The sequence below is a fragment of the Talpa occidentalis genome, unplaced genomic scaffold, assembly GCF_014898055.3.
Source record: "Talpa occidentalis isolate TD23 unplaced genomic scaffold, MPIMG_talOcc4v2.1 talOcc4.14, whole genome shotgun sequence".
NCBI classification, from domain to species: domain Eukaryota; kingdom Metazoa; phylum Chordata; class Mammalia; order Eulipotyphla; family Talpidae; genus Talpa; species Talpa occidentalis.
In genome coordinates this window covers 22,962,197-22,968,196 of record NW_023601433.1, presented here as the reverse complement: position 1 = coordinate 22,968,196, position 6,000 = coordinate 22,962,197, and the positions used below count along the sequence as shown (strand labels likewise).

General features: G+C 37.0%; 1 long non-coding RNA gene across 5 annotated transcripts in view; it reads right to left on the bottom strand.

Annotated features, from left to right (window-relative positions):
* Window positions 1-214: 214 nt before the first annotated feature.
* LOC119244413 (uncharacterized) overlaps window positions 215-6,000 on the bottom strand; it is a 68,840-nt gene continuing 63,054 nt past the window's right edge. For all 5 annotated transcript variants that reach the window (XR_005125000.2, XR_005125001.2, XR_008551718.1 and 2 more), the window contains 2 exons: window positions 3,413-3,447; window positions 215-433 (listed from right to left, as the gene is read on the bottom strand). This is a non-coding gene — a long non-coding RNA (uncharacterized LOC119244413). The remainder of the gene's footprint in view (window positions 434-3,412; window positions 3,448-6,000) is intronic.

The window sequence follows — 6,000 nt, the reverse complement described above, 5'->3', positions numbered from 1 at the left end:
AAGAGAACAAACCAAAATGAACCCTTAAAATGACAATAGAAACAAGGCTACCAGAGGGGCAGAGAGGAAGTGAAGTGCAGATGAGGCCCAGTGAATATGGTGCAGGATTTAGGGGCTTTAGTGGTGGGTGTGGTATAATAACATACATTTTTGAGGTGTGAAACTATATCCATAGAATATATACAGTGTTATAATCAAATTTACCCAATAAACATTAAAACAATTTATTAATAAAGTCAGCTTCTTTCAAGACAGAAAGAAAAAGGAAACCAATGGGGCAATAATTCATGAATGAATGAATGCCACACTGAGATACTAAATGGAAACGAAATACAGCAGAACATTTCACAAAGCTCACATTACCTTAGTTTCAAAATCTACGATTTTGGATAATGTAGAACACGAATCATCAAAGTTTAGTTTCATGGGACGCCTTTAGAGATAAAATATACAACAAAAATTTCATTTCTACATTGAAAAATCAAGTGAAACTTCGGCTACCTACATGCTAAATCAATTTTCTTTATATAATTCAAATTTGGATCATTTATTTTTTTCAAAAAAAACTTTTGTATCTATTTCTACCTCTATTTCCCCCAGCCTGTAAATGTCCAATAAAATTCCATTCTTGTGCCCATAACAAAAAAATTAGAGCTTCTGAGAAAAAAGTAGTTCTTACAAAAGTACTGATGGTTACATTGAAAATCCAATTAATAGATGGCATAACTTTTTATTATCTGAACTACAATAAACTGATAACCTAAAGAAAGAAGAAAGGTATACTGTTTCTTCTTCAAACCTGTCCTTGGTTCAAAGACCAATCTATGTCAGTCAAAAATGGCAGTCTTATTCCTTCAGCATGCAAACCACTTATTAGGATTCATTCCTTCCCTTCACTCTGAAATTGTATAGGGAGTCCCTAAAATGTTTGAAAACTAAATGTACTGAAGTCAAAAGAATAATTACTAATCTCAGAGAAATTAAAACATTAAAATTATAAATTATGATTATTTTTTCCTATATAGGTCCTGCCTTTTTCAGGTCCCCATAAACTGCAAGCCTTTAAAAATGTTCATAAGTAATCAGATACCCAAGGAGAGAGACTACTGCAAAGACAATGTCCTGAGTTCTGCCACTATTTCCCTTGCATACAATTTAAATATCTCCCTTACTACAGGGCTCCCATTCCCCCACATCTACCAGGCTCAGTGGCAGTCTCCAACCTCTAAATCTTCAACCTATGATGGCACAGATTCCAGAAACAAGGCTGGGCTGGGCTCAAATGACCAAGAGTAGGTCATTTCCCTGCTGCTGGAAATAAGCGAAACAAGCTTATGCACTCACTACCAACACAGGCCTGTGATCAAGCAGTCAGATGAGGCCCTGTGACTGACCTGACAGTCATCCTAGCTCCATGCAACCCTGCCAGCACATGGACAGGGACATCGGTGAAATGGAAAGAGAGGCCGAGACTAAGAAACACCTGCCTTAGGTGAAAGATCTGTGTAGGTTAGTAATCTCAACTACCGTGGTAGGTGTGGGGGATCTAAGGCAGCTTCTGTCACTTGGGGTGGAGGAGGATCACAATCCTATTTTCTATACAGAGACACTTCCTGGTGGCTCATATTGTTTTATGTGTTTTATAAATGAAGTATGCTAGTTCCCTCAATTCAACAAAAAAGCAGCAAACTATTTACTCTCCTTAAACTTTCTATTTAATATGCCTCTACTTAATATTCCCAACATACTTGTTCCTGTAGTTTCTCTTTATATAATTTGCATAAACTCCAATATTTTGTAACTCTTTTCTAAAACCCTTATTCCTATCAACTCGGTGGTGGTATTGAAGTTTGGCCGCCTCTGCTAATTCATTCTTATCTTCTTCCATTGTGTTCACTAGATCCAATTCCCCTCTCTTTTATTAAAAACTCACCTAGAGACAATCTCTTTTAAAAAGGAAAAATCTGGGCCTCCCCAGTGGCAGCGGTTGAGCGCTGGGTTGCAAAGCTGCCCCGCAGCCTCTGCAGCCCGGTTCGATCCCAGGCTGCTCCCCGGCCACCGGAGGAGGGTCCCATGGCGCGCAGACCTCTCCTGCTGCCCGCTGTTCCCCTCAGCAGTGTACTTTGGTCCTTCTGTCTGCTCTGCTCCCCGCTATGGCTCTGGTGAATTCTCTCACCCTCCCGCACTTCTGACTGTACCCAGTGCTTGTATAAATAAAAATAAAATCTTTAAAAATAAATAAATGATCCTTAAAAATAAATAAATAAAAAGGAACAATCTGAGTTTAAATCTCATTTTTGCCATATGCCATACCCAAAGAAATCATTTAATCTCTTTGAATTTCAATTATTCATTTGAAAAGCTATTTGGCTCAGAAGATAACACAGGGCATTTGATTGACTGAATCTCTAAGATTCTTTAAAATTCTGAAATTCTACATGCTTTTTTATTTTGCTATAGGAAATTGGAGAATAACTCCCTGGTAGACGAGAAAATTGAACAAAACAATCATCAAGAACAGCAGAAGAAAGTTAAAAAAAAAAAATCAAGAAAAGCTTATGGAACTTATAGAAAAGTTATGGAAAAGAATAAAAAGGGTATACCAAAAATGAAAGACTACAGAGTACTAGCCAAGGCTACTAGCCTAATGATTACACCAAACTATGAAGTCACAAAAGTATAGAAATCCATGAGAAATATCCTCTAAATAGATGCTGAGGTTAACATAAGCTGTTCTATAAACCACAGATCATCTTCACCTAAAGAAGAACATTTACCTCAAGGACCATAAAATATCTTACACCTAAGAAGACCTACATGATTGAGTCTTGCTGATGTAAAACTGCAGTCTATGACCATAGCTGAGATCTACCCTAAAACTTTTGATGGTAAGTGCAAAGTTTTAGTTACCACTGCCATTGTTAAATGTATTGGGGCAAATGCCTGGACTAAGCCAGCTTCTTAGGGAAACCTGAAAATAAAAATTAGCACATAACTAAATTGAACTTTCTGAGTTGGTTTGCGTTGGGTCTATATACTCATGCCAGAGCTGCACAAGTACCTAGGGACAAGAGAATGGACAGGGAAGCCAGGCAGGCTAATGGTCAAGTCATGGAGCAAATACCTTCTTAACTATGGAATCGTGGATGAACTAAGTTTGCCTTACAAACCATATAGTTTGTAAGGCATTATTGTCACATGCGATGCTTCCTGAAGCACAGTTGCCTAATTGGTAAAAAGTGGTGGGCTGGAACAGCAGTTACTTTGCAAAGCTATTGAAACAACTATATGAGTTAACAAATGGGAAGCACATAACACAGTGTCTAGCCTGAAATAAAACACTCAACGAATACTGATTGCTTTTCTCTGCATTCCATCAATTGAGACATTTTTAAAATCTGTAAAATCCTACCTCTTAAGAGTGTCCTTGTGAGAATTCTTTTTTTGCTAGTAAAGGAAAAAACACATTTTAATCAACAGTAGAAAATGTATAGAATATTAAGAGCATAAGACAGCTAACAAATATTCCTTAGGGACCAACTTGGAGACAATACTAGAAAAGAACTCTTGGGCTCCCCCCTCCTTTATATTTATGAACAGCAAGACATCTGATATCACTTATCAAAGTATATTTAATGACATTTAGTACCAACAGTGAATTGCTATTTACAGTGAGCATAATTCTAGTCAAACCTATAGAACTGACACAAAATGGTATCATTAGCAGAATCAGCATCATAAACTGACAATGTCAAACCTAAATAGCATGATTCTTCTGGATAGCCACCAATAGAAATACTTAGATGAGAGTAAAATAATTTTGCTGTGACATAACACAACTTCTCCAGGTTTTCAGACAACACCACTTGGTTTACATTAAAACATGGACTATGATGGAGGACTATGGGTGCTTTGGTGGCAGGAAAACTATACTGACCACATCTGAGAGAAGAAAACCTACATTGTGAGAAAACAAACAAGGATGTAAAGTAATGATATGTCGTCAATTTAAAAAACCAAGGAAACTTGGTCTAGAGACACTATACAATGCAGCAGGAAAAACAGGAAACACTTTCAGACTGTGACTCTAGTTTGATAAAGTACAGCCTGTGGAGACTATCTCCTTCCATAAATAGTCTCTCTGGATATACTTCATAGAGCAGGATGGTTCAGTTAATGCTGCATAGTAGTGAATGATATCATATTTCTCAACCCTCCCCATTATACATCCAACATTTATAGAAATTAGGATTTTTAGTTTGTAAGGCATTACTGTCACATGCTATGCTTATGAATAGCAGCAAAAACCATAAAGAACAAGGAACATCTTAAATGCGAACATTTTAAGCTGTATGATATGATCTACTGTATGATATGATATGATATGATGTGAACTGTAAGCTGTATGATATATGATATGTAAGCTGTATGATATATAAGCTGTATAATACTGTAAGCTGTATGATATGATATGATATGACCTGTATGATATCAAATATATGAAACTGTGTGGTACCATATATATGAAATTCTGACAAAGGCATAACTATGGAGACAGTAAAAAGATCAGTGGTATCCAGGGGTTAGAAAGAAGGGAGAGATGAGTAGACAGAGCACAGAGGATACTTAGAGCAATGCAACTATTCTGTATTCTGTAAAATACAACAATTGTGGATCCATGTCAATATACATTTTTCAAAATACATAAAATACACAGCACTGAGAGGGAACCCTAGTGTTACAATTAATTATGACTTCTGGGTGACAATGATGAGTCAGTGTAGACGCACACATTTTTATAAAGGTACAACTGTGGTGCAAGATGTTAACAGTACATTTGGCTGCACATGTTTGGGAGCCAGGATATACAGGCACTCTGTACTTTCTGCTCAGGTTTGCTGTAAACCTAAACCTTTTCTAAAGACTTTTTTTTTCCAAAGGGTTTCCTCTGACCTGCTACTACCACATAATAATTTATCAAGGCACAGTCACTTCAAAAATGAGAATAAAGTAAGCAAATATGGGTATTATCTCCCTAGCTGATGTACATGAATATATATAAAATAAGCTCTTTTAATTTTAAACTTAAGAGGCAAAATCTGATAAATATTATTGACTATGTTGTTTTCTAATTACAATGGGATTCAGCATCATAAGAATCAAATTAGATCATCTGCCTAATAAGCAATTTTTATTTTAATTTTAAATCAGAACTTGCAATGCTTATTTTGTCTCAGAATTATCCTGAGAGAGTAAGAGAATATAAAGAATACATTGTAATTATCTATAATAACCACAGTAGTTTCTGTATAAATATATGTTAAGCACTCATCAACAATCAAAAATGTAACCAGCACTGTAATTTAAGGTGGATGATGCAACTGAAACTAATACCATTTTATATCTTTATATTGCCTATTAAAATAAAATTTTAAGATAAAGCCAAACATTAAGGTTAGCATAACTACTAGAAAGATTTCAGGCAGTGAGCCTGAGACTGCTCTCCTTAGAAATTCCTGCTTGAAATGGCTGACCCTTGGTGGGTGTCTGGGAAAGTGGATTTGGGGAAGGTTCCTTCTATTCCCCAATTGCGCTAAATTAGGAGTACAAGCAATGTGGTTTCTGCTGAACATTTGCTTTCTTTCTGGGGAAGTGGAATTTCAGTACATGCTAGGGAGAGGATGTCTAGGCTACAGCAAAACACTGGAGCACTGGGGCTGGCAGACACCAACTTTACATGTGCTGTCATATTTTGAGATGGAGGAACTAGGCACATTCTGAGAATGCCACAGGGAAAAGACACTTAAAACTTGCACCTGTTTTCCTTCAGAGTTTGCCCCAGACACCTTTTCACTTTGCTGAGTTTTCCTTGCATCCTTTCACTATAATAAATCACAAGCATGAGGGGCCTCCCCTCCCCAGGGGCACAGCGGGTTGAGTGCAGCACTGTGAAGCTGTCCGCAGCCTCTGCAGTGCCAGTTTGATTCCTGGCCAGGAAGG